Source organism: Rutidosis leptorrhynchoides, chromosome 9 (genome assembly GCF_046630445.1).
Source record: "Rutidosis leptorrhynchoides isolate AG116_Rl617_1_P2 chromosome 9, CSIRO_AGI_Rlap_v1, whole genome shotgun sequence".
In the NCBI taxonomy this organism is placed as follows: Eukaryota; Viridiplantae; Streptophyta; class Magnoliopsida; order Asterales; family Asteraceae; genus Rutidosis; species Rutidosis leptorrhynchoides.
The window spans coordinates 121,889,804-121,904,470 of NC_092341.1; positions in this window are offsets into that span (position 1 = coordinate 121,889,804).

The window sequence follows — 14,667 nt, forward strand, 5'->3', positions numbered from 1 at the left end:
AACTTTATTATTAAAATGTATATAACTTTTATAAATATCTAGAACCACTTTTGACAACTCATTACTTAACTAGTATGATAAAGATAACGATATTTATATTTTATTTTATTAAATATATATAACGATTTAAATTAATATTATATATATTTATACGCGTATTATACGTATATAGTTTTATACTTTTACTATACTTAAACTTTACCTTTACTTTATTTTTCCTTTACTTTAACTTTAATAATTCACTTTAATAATTCATACTTTAATAATTCACTTTAATAATTCATACTTTAATAATTCACTTTAATAATTCATACTTTAATAATTCACACTTTAATAATTCACTTTAATAACTCATACTTTAATAATTCACTTTAATAATTCAAAAATCTATTATAAATAGAATTCAATAGGTTTCATTATTTTATAGAAACTTGAAAATATTTTTCTCTAAACTCTTTCAATCGATTTACATATATATATTTACTCCGTATTATTTCAAGATATTATTAGTATACATAAAATATTACGACGGAGTGCTGTCCGAGTGATTTCGAAATTATTTTTCGAGTAGGATAGGATTAAGGAAATTATGTGTTATAGCTATGGAGGTGATTGAGTATGGTTCATGGGTATGCTCGTGAGTTCAATAGAGTGTTTATCATTTTCGTTGCATCTATGTACCTTTCCTGCAATATTGAATCTCAATATTGATACGTGAGTACTCATAATTTAACTTTTACATACTAATAGTGTATCCCTGACTAGTGCTCGAGTATTTAGGATTATGCATGCTTGTACTTTTGATATTGCCCTTAGACAGGTTAGGTTGAATCTTGAATTCGTTACACTTACGGTTGATATAAGGTATAAGATATGCATGTCCTTGGAAAGCTAGCGAAAAATTAAGAACTTTTCCTTTAGATATCGAATGGTTTCGATGAACAGATTAGAAGTTATAATCAATTGAATTTTTGATATTTTTATTAAAAATGATTATTATTATCATCGTTTTTATTGTCGTTCTAGTTTTATCTTATTATTATCATTATTATTATCTTTATCAATAAAAGAGATTTATCATTAAAAATTGTTATTTTTTTTATTATTACTATTGTTATTATCGTCAAAGTTATAATTAGTATTATTATTATTATCCAATTATTATTATTATTATTAGTATTATTTTTATTATTATCATTATTAATATGTATATCATAATTTAAAAATGGTTATTGTTATTGTTATTATTATTATTACTATATTATCATTAAGATAATTATTAGTATTATCATTAATAATGTTATAGTAACTATCATTATTAATATTAGTGTAATTAACACAAATATTTGTAGCACCTAATTATTTTGATTACTATTATTATCATTATTATGAACACGATATAAAAGACGATTAAAAGATATTAAACGAAACGATTAGGAAATAATGAGTAAGAGTATCATGATGAAATTAAAATATTATAAGATATTGATTAAGATAAAATTATCGTTCTTATTATTTTTATCATTACTATTATTATTAAAAGTATCGTTAGTATTAAAACTATCATTTTAACAAAAAAATTATCATTTTAATAGAAATGTCATTGTTACTATAAAATATCATTATTATTATTATTTTAAATAGAATTATTATTTTAAAGATAATATTAAAAATTATCGTAAATATTAAAGTTATCATAATTAGAATTATCGTTTTATCATAATGTCATCTTAGTAATTATAAATATTGATATTTTTATAATAATAATTATTATTACAAAATAATACAACTTTTACTTACTATCATTATAGATATTATTTTATCAAATAAATATGTGATACAAACATATTTTACTACGTGTAATAACTTACTTTAATAATACCTATCATATTATCTTTATGATATTAAATGAACCCTATAAATTTTATTACTTAATATATATAAAAGTATATTTTATTATATAAATTTAATATAAAATTTTATTTATTAATAAATAAATTATATTATTTGCTCTAATAAATCTTTTAAAAATATTTAAAAATATAAAATGACGATATTTAAACTATATATTAATCATGTATAGATTTTTGGAAATTATTTTGAGTCAAATTTACTTTTGCTGACTTTTGCATATTAGTCTCGAGCATTAGGATTGTTGTACACTATGACTTGACCTAATTTGTTAGACAAATATTGACCAACACATAAATATATATAATTAATTTAGGTTCGTGAATCCGAGGCCAACCTTGCACTTGTTCAATGACGTTATATGTATTTTTACTACGAAATACAGTATGATGAGTTTCATTTGCCTTTTTACCCTTTATATTTTTGGGACTGAGAATACATGCGCTTTTATAAATGTTTGACGAAATAGACACAAGTAATTGAAACTACATTCTATGGTTGAATTATCGAAATCGAATATGCCCCTTTTTATTAAAGTCTGGTAATCTAAGAATTAGGGAACAGACACCCTAATTGACGCAAATCCTAAAGATAGATCTATTGGGCCTAACAAACCCCATCCAAAGTACCGGATGCTTTAGTACTTCGAAATTTATATCATGTCCGAAGGAGGATCCCGGAATGATATGGGATATTCTTATATGTATCTAGTTAATGTCGGTTACCAGGTGTTCACCATATGAATGATTATTTTTGTCTCTATGCATGGGACGTATATATATGAGAACTGAAAATGAAATTCTTGTGGTCTATTAAAATGATGGAAATAAATGATTATGATAAACTAATGAACTCACCAACCTTTTGGTTGACACTTTAAAGCATGTTTATTCTCAGGTGTTAAAGAAATCTTCCGCTGTGCATTTGCTCATTTTAAAGATATTACTTGGAGTCTTTCATAGCATATTTCGAAGAACGTTGTATTCGAGTCATTGAGTTCATCAAAGATTATTATTAAATCAATTTATAGTTGGATAGTGGATATTATGAAATGGTATGCATGCCTGTCAATTTTTGATGTAAAGAAAGTTTGTCTTTTAAAAACGAATGCAATGTTTGTAAAATGTATCATATAGAGGTCAAATACCTCGCAATGTAATCAACTATTGTGAATCGTTTATAATGTATATGAACGGGTCCTTTCAGATGTAGAGTTATACTTTGTGCCTACCAAAGTGCAATTAGCTGACATGTTCACTAAGCCTTTAGATGAACTTAGACTAAAGCTTTTGATCAAAGAGATTGGCATGGTAGAGTATAGTGCTTGACATTCCTTATATCTGTTGGGACTTATACTTGGGATCTTGTGTTTAGGGGGAGTAGATACTTTCTAGGGGGAGCAACTAATTTCTTATGCTTTAGTTAACATCTTTCAAGGGGGAGCCTTTTAGATCCGTGTTAACTTCTTGGGATTAAGTTTCAATGGTTACAAAAAGGGAGAGGTAACTCATTGATATCATATTTCAAGAGGGAGTAATTTCATTTTCTTGGGAAAATATCAAAATGGTGATTTACTTTCTTGTATATCACATTTTGAGGGGGAGAAAATGAAAAGAAAGTTATTTTTTCAAAAGTGAATTTCATAAATTCTTTGTTTATATCTGAAAATAATTCACTAAGGCTTGTATACATCTCAGTATGCAACCCGTTTTAACAATTAGTATCACTGAAGATTTGTACTTTGTACATAATTCAAAATTTTCTAAGTGCAAATCTTGTTTTATAAAATTCATAAAAATTAGAAAAGATAAAATCCAAAAAGATGTGAATTTTAAATGAATAAATGCTAATTTTAGTATTATACCGAATCTGACAACCAACAGTACAGATTCGGTAAGTCCAAAATTTTCATAAATTGTCTCAGAAATGTTTTTTATAAAAAATGTGATAGTCTTAAATGATTTTTGATAAAGATTTGTCAAAATTTGAAGTCAATATGTTTAAATCTGAAATTGGACTGTATTCGGTATTTAAGGCCCATTCGGTAAAGCCCATGTCTTCAAAACATTCGGTATCTATAAATAGCATGGTCAAAGTCAAACTTTCGATCACTTTACTCTAATTGCATACCGAATCTGAACTAATCTACTGAGTCTACCTAATCTATCGAACCCGTCTCTCTGTATCTTCAAATCTTTGGTATATTCTTGTTTTAATCAAATTTAAGTATCACATGTTGTAGATCTGAGATGAAAGAACATTTATAAACCAGAAAATAATGCAAATAACATGATTGTGACACTTAATATTGAAAAAGTGTTGATTATACCGAATCTGAGTCGAGTTTCTTAATTCTTAGATTAAACTCATCTGATTTGGTTAATTAACATAAATTTTTGTCAAATCTATGTTAAATTAGTTGATCTATCAATTGACCGAGTCTGATTACATGTTTAATTGAGCATTTGATGGATTCTGTACATACCAAATGTGTTCTTGCTACAGTACCAAGTCTGTTCAAATGATTAACATGCTTTTCTGCTTTGATTGAGTTGTTAATTGATTATGATCATAATTTTGCATGATATAAGACTGAATATGCATGTTTGAATGATTATGTGTGATTTTTGAAGATACCGAATCTGTTCTTGGCATTTTACCGAGTCTGTAAATTGGTACTTTAAAAATAATGTGTTTTTCAACTTGATAAATCTTGCATGCTTTATTTAAGTCTTTGGTATGAAAACTCAAGCTTATTTGGTTACAGAATCTCAAGTTTTCATGACTATCGAATCTGCTTGATTTGTGCTTAAATATGACTAAGTGTTGTTCTGATTCTTTGTGTTATATAATTGGCTTTGCATGATGATTTTATACTGTAATAAATATCATATGAATGTCATGTTTGTCAATCACTTGTTCATATTTGGAATAAATGATTTTTATAACTTAGAAAAACCATAAAAATTATAAAACTTGAAAAATACAAAGGATTTCAAAAGGCAAATATGAATAGAGATATGTGCTTTATGTTAAACATCTTGTGGTCTTCTATTTCTTATTTATACAGCTAAATGGCGAACAATCACTTTATCAACTCTGAAACCAACATTCCCTGCAATTACTAGACTACAATACTAGAGAGGCATACATTGTGGCCTACTCTAAGCTCAACTGTCAGTGTGCCTGTAACAGATCTGGAGCTACTGAACAGAACTATTAGGTTTGTGGAAGCTACACAACCTACTGCTACAAATCCAGAGGGTACACAAGCTCGATTTGAATTTGAGCTAAGAGGAGTTCAAGGGATGAGGAGTATTACAAAGGCTGATTTCAGGAGGATCTTTCAGCTTCCTCTTGTTCAAAATGCTCCTGCTTTCTCTGCTACTCAGCAGATGATGTCTTCAATTTTTGATCTTGATTATGTTGGAGCTACCAATGTTCCACCCGCTAAGTTTCAGAAGAAATACTTGCACTCAAGGTGGTATGTGATCTTCTCAATCATCAACAGATGCTTGTTGATGACAAGGAGTGGATCAGACAGCTTGACGGTGCCAATACTGAGGCTGTTCTACTCATTCACAAGAGTAGAGACTCCTGACTATGCAGAGCTTCTATGGGATTTGGGTCAGGCCCAAGTTGAAAAGCCAAGGGGTTCATACATCACTTGTGAAAGGTTTTTCTGTATCTTTACCCATGATGCTATAAATGCTTGCAGAAATGAAAATATATTTGTACCAGGTACACATGGATTACAGATGAAAAGATTCGGGGAGCCGAAGATGAATACCTCGATGGTATCTAACAATCAATTCACTGCGTTGATTCCAAATTGGCTTGTAAGGCTAGCTACACCCCAAGACGCTAGAATGCGTTCATATTTTGAGGCTGTAGGAATACCTCTTTCGAACCCGATACAACAAGAACAAGTTGAACCCGCCGTGGTTCTAGCCTTTGAGGTTGTAGAGGAACCTGTAGTACAACCACCTGGGCCAGCTAATCCTCCACTTAGGGTGAACTTCAAACGTTCTAGGGTAGCACACCATGCTCACCTCGTGAGGATCAGGGAACCTAGATCATCTAGGATTGAACCAACCCTTTCAACAACACTCGAAGAGAGCAGTGACACTGATTCTTCAGCAACTAAATCATCTCTTGAACATTCTCCTAAGAGAACTCGATTTATGCCTGATGAGATGATTCAGACTCCGCCAACCCAACGAGTAACTAGATCTAGGACTTCGACACCCATCGTCCGCCAAACAGTTACTCTAATCATTGGTGATATGGACCAAGACCTAGAGCTGATTAGGTCACCCTCACCCATCTCCGTATCACATCCAATAATAACAGTAAGCCCTACGCTAAATGAAGCACAAGCTTCGGTAGGCAAGAGAGCTAAACGCACGGATGGTAAAAAGACCAATAAGCCCATCCAATCTAAGAAGGACTTAATAATAAATCCGACACAGCAAGACGCTTCAACATCTAAGGAAGTAAAGTCTTCCTCTGCATTAAAGTTTGCGTTGACTCAATCGATTGAGGAAACTCAATCATTGAAGTCCAGAATGGCCGAAGAGGAGCCAAAAAGTCTTGAAAAGGCACCCTGCGTATCGGCTGGAAATCCTCCTGTGCCTCAATGTACAATAGGGCCTCGAGGTCCGGCTTATCTTGATGAGGGAGATCTACCACGTCCCATGGAAACGAGTCAACATGACAATCCTTCGGGATATTTATCAGACTTCTAGCAGACTGATCCCTTGGTTCATGAAAGTGATCCATTGGTTCAAACCACTTCTCTTCCGGATTCTGAATCTCAGGGTCTGGAGGAAGAGTCGTTAACTGAAAGAGATGTACCACCTCATGGTATATCAATGATTTCAGGAGTCAGAGATAGCAATATCTCTGCGAGATCTAAACCGACGGGTAGTTCTACTACTTTGTCAGAGTCCCATGAGACTAAAGTCATGGAGGCAGATGCTTCGAAAGAAACTTCGCCGGCGAAAACTCCAGTTGTTGCCCAACCTCCATCAGAAGGGGATATCACGAATCTAACTAGTAGTATGTACAGCCCTACATATAAGTATAATACCGCACGTATATCCTTACCTGCCCTCACGGAAAATCAAACACTTCCACCGACATCGCCTCCAACCGCTGCTGCTGCTGCTGTTCCTATTGTCACTTTACCACCATCACCCTCGCATTCACCAAATTTCTATGATGCTTTGGAGCAAGAATATTTCAGTCGTATGTTTTCTCGAGTTAATCTTGATGTTCTTCGACGCACTTCCCTTCAAGCATTGTTTCGCGCTCGAGTACGATATCCACTTACTTCCTGCTCTTCTCCAATAAGTCCTTACCGTGATAATGAGCATGACGATTCTGATCCTCAGAATAGTCATGAGGGGGAAATAGGAGTAGGTGGAGATTATCTAACGGTGAAAATTTCAACTAAGGGTGGTGGTGTGAGGTCTTCATCAGCTTCTCAAGCTCAACAGGTTCAGACAGAATCAGAAATGATTTCCACTCATGATGAAATTGATGATAGGGAGCCTGAGCAAGTTATTATTCCAATTGTACATTCAGAGGCTGATAGTGGACCGGTAGATGAGGATTTGAACTTAAGTGATTTTTATCTTGAAGAAACAGATGATGATGGGTTTGTCATTCTAAGCAAATTATCTTCAGTATCTTCGATCCCGGAAAATGTAGAGATTGTAGATGAAGGGAATCCTGATCCAGTAACTGAAAGTGATGATGAAATGGATTCTTCTGATGATGATGAAAACAATCTTTATGTTAATCCAAATGATGATGATATCTTTGATCATATTGAAGATGATAATGTTCCAACTGATGATGCGACAAATCCTACTGATCATTTGTCAAATTCTACACTTTCATCGAGTTCAAATCCAACAAATGCTAATGAAAGCTCAACTTCTGGTACATCTACATCAAGTGAAACAGTGAATTCCAGATTCAAATACAACCATGGTATATTCTTTAAGAATCAGGAACAAAGATTGTTATTGGGAGTTGAACATGATTTCATAACTTTACGAAACACATTCATCTAGGAGAATTCTTACAAGATCTTTCGCATTAACGAAATACCAAGGAGTAAAAGATTTACTTATATAGGTTCACGATTGCTTCCAGTAAGTGAAAGAAACTGGTATGAGTTTATGTGGAGGAAACACATCAACAAAGATGAAGATGATTTGTGGCTTCAAAGAAAATACCGTATTTCAGAAGTGTTGAATATTACTCGAGTCGGAGTAGAGATAAGCGAAAAAAATACGTCCCATTTCCACATTATTAGAGAAAATGAGAAGATATACAAGTTCACAGAAGCAGATTTTCATAATCTAGATATGCTTGATATCATTCACACCTACAACTACCTCCGTATCATCACCATTCGACCTTTTGCTAAGGCTTAAGCTTTGGAAGCTGTGAAAAGATACATGATGGAGACAATCGAACTGATGAGACGTGAAGATTTTCAAATTGGTCTCGAAGCAAATAGGAAAAAGATTCGAATTACCTGTTCGAATCAATACACAGAGGGACTAAAGGATATGAGAATGTTTCAAATGCAATTCGAACCCGAAGGGTTTGTATTTGTGAATTCTCAGAAAGAAAAAGTGTTCATCCGCACTGAAGAGTTGAACAAATACTCAGATGGTACACTCAGGGCTGCACTGAAGTATCTTAAAATTTGTCAAAGAAAGTTTGATGACATTGACATGAAAATGGGTCTTGGAGAGTTTATAAAGCATATCAGAGATCGTCTGAAGCTCCGGATCTGTACAAGACAGTTTGAGATTCTTCGTGGCCAGAGAAAGAAAAGGTATTTCAAAGAAATGGATGAATATCCATTACATGAGGGAGATCCAAGAAAAGCGTGGGGCGTCTGGAAACCTTCTAAGCAGATTTCAGAAAATCAAGTAGAAGTTTCGAAACCAGATGGCACACAATGGAAACTAACGTTTGGACCTCTCAAGATTACTCAATAGGATTATATTGTAAAGTTCACATTTAACACTAAGGGGGAGATTGTTAGGACCCCGAAGTTGTATATTGTTAATGTGAAATAAGCTTAAATGATGGTTCCTTAGAAGAGGGCTATATAAGGAACCTAAGTAGTCCTAATTAGATAATCATTGCATTGTAACTGAGTTCTAGAAGCTGTGGAATGTAAATCTTATTGATTCTCTCTCATACCGAGTCTCCTTTACACTTATAGAATCTCATTCTAACTTGTCTTTTCTTCTAATCTCAACATGATCTGACCTATCAAGAATGATCAAGGGGAAGATTGTTGACAGAGGGAAAATTGTTGGCAATCAACAATGTTTTGAAAACCCCATGCCATGGGGGAGATTGTTGACAATGAATATTGTCTATTATATGTGGCATGCGGTTTTACTTATGTATTGATGTAATTGTAACTGTGTAATAGTTAACTAGCTACTTTAACCATGGTAAATGTATTTACCACTCTTGTAACTAAAGGAGGTTGCTAGTATATAAAGCAACCTCCCACCCATTTTATCTTTAGTTGAGTTAATTACTAGTTGAAGTTATTCTCTCTCACACATTATCTCTAACTTCTCACTAGTTCATGACATCTTCAAGTAAATCACTACCAAAACCCATAAACACTTAATCTAAATCGATCGGACCCTCAAATAGGGACTAACATGGTCTATATTTTGAAAAAAATTCACATATGATAGAAAAAACGCTCGAAGAATAACATTCAGTAATAACATTACACATGATGCATGTTATCAGTTTTTTCTTCGAGCATTTTCCCGCCAAAATAATAACATTCATGACAAACTTTCTTTTTTCAATGTTCATATTTTCGTGTGCTCTTAATGTTGGGATAACTTCTTGAATTTCTTGCAGGAATGCTTGATGTTTTTTTCTATTTGCTTTTTGTCTACTCCAAGTGATCAAATCTTCCTTTTTAGAATGAGAATGGTGAAAATATTGTAATTGTTGGTGATATTTTTAGTGATTTTTTGGGTGGAAGTGAATGGAAACAGAAATGGAGGTCTTTGTTAGGGGAAGTTTTTTTCGCGGATATCTAGGTTTCTAATCATTGCAAACTATCATGGATGTTATCTCGAAATGTAGATCAAGAACAAGTTATGATAGCACAGTCATCGACACATTCAATAGAAATATAGTGAAACATTTAAAATGAATGGTTTTTAAAGCGTTTATTTTGCAGCCTCATAGAAATTATAATGTGTAACATTTTGATTTCAAAAAAAGTGCAATGGCGCAACACACCGTGCCAGTTTTCTGCGCGCCACGCGGATCAATGGGCTTGGAGGACTGTTTTGTAAAATAAATAAATTAAGAAGAGGGACCTTTTTGCAATTTTGCATGACCAGTTTAGGGAGTTTATGGATCAGTTCTAGAGCAATTCTTCTTCATTCCTACTTAACTCAACTCACACACTTAGAGAGAGAGCCAAACCCTAGAGTGAGAAAGTTGAATTTAAAGAAGAAAAGATCGTTTCAACCCGAATTGAAGACCTAACCTTTTTATAGCTGCTATCTAGAGTTGCACTACACTTGTAGTAAGCTCCAAATCCGAATTTATGTTATTAATTTCGTGTTTGGGTTAGGGTTTAGGTTGGTGGTTCTTAACAACTATTTCCTTATGAGGTAAGGCTTAGTGTGCCAACACGATACTAGAAGTAATCTAGCTTTAGGTGGGCGTGTATTGCCGATTGATGTTTGTCCTCGGGAAATAATCCATGCAGACTCAGTTCACAAGTGTAGAAACTTGTGGGGTGGCTTAATCAATCTGTCGTCCGTAGAGCGTAAAAGTGCTAGCCGGATGACTTCTAGTGAGAGAAAGTACTAGAGAGAGAGAGGTGAAGTCTCTGCTCTCAAATTTGTCAGAATGTCTAAACTGTGTAAAATGACGACCCAAGGGGTCTATTTATAGTGTCAGATCCACTGGATTGTTCGGGGACACGTGTCAGATGATGATACGTTCTGTTACTTGTGATCCAAAATTTATGCTGAAAGTGGCGTTCTCCGGCCAGGGCTTACGCGTTAGGCGGCCTTTAGGGTTTACGCATGACGGAGCCACCTGTTCAGCGGAGAACACTGAATGGACAGTCTCATAAAACTGTTGTTCTCAGTGCTTCTGATGGTAATTTTATGCGATCATTATGCCTTTTATGCGTGTATTCGATAGGATACACCATTAAGTCCCCCCAGTTTAATGACTTAAGCATTTGAAAAATGATTAAGTTATTAAACTTTTGATAACACATCCCAACCAAGTCTTCACGTTTCCTTTTTGCATCGGGGAGCATATTACAGGCATTAAATGATAGGCGAATTTTACTGTCATTGTGATGATTGCTTTTTTCATGGCTATAATACCCCACGTGCCTCTAGCTGTAAAAAGGCATTTCGATGTACTCGCCTTTAATCGTGTCCTTACATGTGTGTGGTTGAAAATAAAATCCCCAAAATCACCACCGATCACAGCTGTTATATCTTCTCCCTCTTTAACCACCAAAAACCCTAATCAATTTTTCACTTTCACAGCTTTTTTCTACAGTTTTTATCATTTACTATCAACATCTTCTTTACTTCCTGTTTCATTAAAACTTTAATCGCAGCTATAAAGGATGTTACAGCTATTCATAGCAGAGTAAATGAGAAATATTTGGGCGAGCTACTGCAACGGTTTCCTAGATTAGCTGGTGTTGAACCAATAATTCCTGCAACTAATGCCAGAGCCTGCTCACCACCCCCTGGAAAGGTTGCTATTTATGGCCATTCAACTTTTGTTTGCGACTGCCATTTACGCCATTCTTTTTAGAAGTTTGCAAGTTCTACGGTGTTGCCATTGGTCAATTCGAACCAGCATCAATTCGAAAGATTCTTATTTTTGAAATGTATTGCCACGCAAGGAATATAGAGCCATCCATTCGTATATTTTGCCATCTGGTGCGTATAGCATCCCACGAAAAAGGTTGGTTTACATTCAACAAAGTTCATGGATTCTTGAGACCTGCACTTGATCATCCCAGTAATGATTGGTACGCTTCATTTATCTTTATAAATGAAGATGAAATTGATGATAAATACTCAGCTGCTCGAGTTTGGCGTAAATACTTGCATACCGTATCAGTTACCTTTCCAAGACTAAAGAACAAGGAAAACATTTTGTTTAAGAGAATTAAAGCTGAACAGATCAACGACATTAAATATGGGGAACACATGCTTTCGTTGACATCTGTAAGCCAGGATTGGGATATCACATAAGGTTATGCATGTGTTCTTGCTGGGAGGAAGAGTAAGTGCTTACTTTTACTATATATGCTTAATAAGATGCTCCCCTTTATTTATCCAATTAACCACTGTGACTTATAAACTTCTACAGAAATTACTCCGCTTACCACCATGCGATCGTCGTCTTACTCGCAACTTACCTTTACCACTCAAACCATTATTGACGATACTCCCATTCCCGAAGAGGATGCTGTAAGGGAGGAGGAAGATGAAGAAGAAGAAGTAGAAGACATAGGTATGAACCGAGTTGCTTCTAGGGAACGTCGTGCCTCGGGTAATGATAACACCGAATTTAGTAAAATACCAGACCACAACCTGTATTTGTTTTCTTTTAGGCCCAGTACTGGTGGATTTTATAATCCTGACCCTTCTTTATACATTATGCCACCCTTGAAATCTTGTGAAGCATATTGGAACTCTTTTATAAGTAACAATTTCCCTTTATCTCCAACAGCTAGTGCACCGCGCCAGGACACTACATTAGTGACTCTTCCGCATTTCGCCAAGAGAAGAAGAACTGGTCAAAATCCTCCGTCATCTGCTCTACAAGGAGCTGGCACTAGTTCTTCTCAGCAACAAATTATGCTTCCCAATCTTGATACAAATACACTTTCCTCCTTTTTAAAAGGACCACCACACTCTTACGAGGATTTCATGAATTTTTTGAACGCCATGGTGTGTCCTTCACTAGTCCAATTTTTTAGCAGCCTATCTGATGCAGATGCTAAGAAGGTTAAGGCACAAAGTATCATTTTTAACATTGCTTCCTGGTTAAATGACCTTCAACGCCTATCTGAGTTGCAAAGCAATGAAATCACCACAAATAAGGAACTATCTGTTGAAAAAGAGAAAGTAGCCAGGACTGAACAAGTAGCTACATCCTTAAAAAAGGAATATGATACGATGAAGAGGCTTTATGATAATAGCAAAAAACATAGGGCGGAGTATAAGGAACAAGTAAAAGAACTATCCTCCAGAGAAAAGCAACACTTGAGCAAAATTGATGAACTAGTAAAGGAAAATGAAAAAATACTTGAGTAGAATAACGCGCTGAAAGAACAGCTTAAAGCTAAAGAGGAGAATGAAAGACGTATGATAGCTGGGATCCCTGCTCTTGTAGAGCGTATCTTTAATTGCCAAGATCTATCTCACAGGATACGTGAGTTTGTCCGTCTTGCGAAGTCTGCTGAACGACTGAATTTTTTCAACTTTATGAAAAAAAAACTGCCAGAATTGCTAAATTCAATGCCTGTTGTTATTACATCGAAGATTAATGAAAACGCCATGAAAGAAGCTGATGCGGCTGGTGCACTGATAGAAAATATGAAGTTTGCTGATCTCGAAAATATTTGTAAAAAACCAAATGTAACAATAGACGATGTACTGAATTATACTCCTCAAGATGAATGAAATACTATGTTTATATTCATATGCTTTGCATAACGTTTAATATTGTACTTGGTTGCAATTATTAGAAAGATGCTGTAATTTAGTAAGATTTTTGGAATGAACAATGCACAAGATATTGATATTGTACTTTGCAACCGTTATGCTTGTAAATATTGAAATTATATTCTCCGTTATACGCTTTCCGTCATGAAACTTGTGAGGAAAAGTTATGAATTATTTTCGCCTTTAAATATTTTGCTGGACGCCATGGTCCGTTATCCGTTTTGCTCTGGATTTTGTATACATAAGTTGTGTCATGACATTTTTTGTAGATTCGTTTCATCGCTTCGATGCTTTAGTGAGTTCTACAAGTCTCACTATCGATACAACCATTTTGAGTATGATTGCACTTCTACCACCGAAAGGCTATCTTTCTTTCTGCGAGTAGGGATGACACACAGCTATGTGACACCTGGGCTAAAAAATCCTTGGCCGGATAAAATTTATGAAAAATATTGCCATAAGAATAATTGCTATTATTCATATTCTTAAAGAAATTTTTACATTTATGACTATATTGTGATGACCCGGGAATTTCTAACAAAATTTAAACTTAATCTTTATATGATCTCGACATGATAAGCAAAGTCTACTTAATCAAATCTCAAAATGTTTTGAACTATTTTCATGTGATCATTTGACCTTTGACTATTCCCGACGATTCACGAATAATTGTTTGCAAATAAATATGTATATATAAATGTAAGTATATGTATATTAACTTGGAATTGTAAAATATAATATAATCAGTAGAAATAAATATGTAAAACAAAATATATGATACTATATTTCTATTGATATATATATATATATATATATATATATATATATATATATATATATATATATATATATATATATATATATATATATATATATATATATATATATATAAGAAATTACTATCCAATATAAGTTATTATATAATATAGATTATAAACGATAACATGTAATATTAATATAT